The sequence below is a fragment of the Buceros rhinoceros genome, unplaced genomic scaffold, assembly GCF_000710305.1.
Source record: "Buceros rhinoceros silvestris isolate BGI_N320 unplaced genomic scaffold, ASM71030v1 scaffold9700, whole genome shotgun sequence".
NCBI lineage: Eukaryota > Metazoa > Chordata > Aves > Bucerotiformes > Bucerotidae > Buceros > Buceros rhinoceros.
In genome coordinates this window covers 21,297-21,666 of record NW_010389009.1, presented here as the reverse complement: position 1 = coordinate 21,666, position 370 = coordinate 21,297, and positions in this window count along the sequence as shown.

The following is a 370-nucleotide window of genomic DNA, read 5'->3' as shown; positions in this document are numbered from 1 at the left end:
CTGCTCACTGGCCATGGCTGCTCCGTGTTAACGATGCTCTTCAGCCTTTCTTTCCGTCTTTTTGGCTGCAGATACAGAGGTTTCGTTTTGAGGGGATCAGCTGTGCCGGGGCCAGCGCCTCCCTTGAACACTGAGGTGGAGGAGACCACTTCAGGTGACCCAGGACATGGACTTGTTCTCTACAATGCCAAAGCTGTGAATACACCCACTCCTCGCACGCGAGTCCCCGGGAGCTGGAAGTAGGCGACGGGCGAGCCGTAACAACCACCACGCGGCAGGGGACAGCCAGGCAGAGCGACAGCCTGCAGAACGTGGCCCCTTCAGCGCGGCAGCTCCCCGCCCGGGGAACGGGGCCCGCCGCGACACGCAC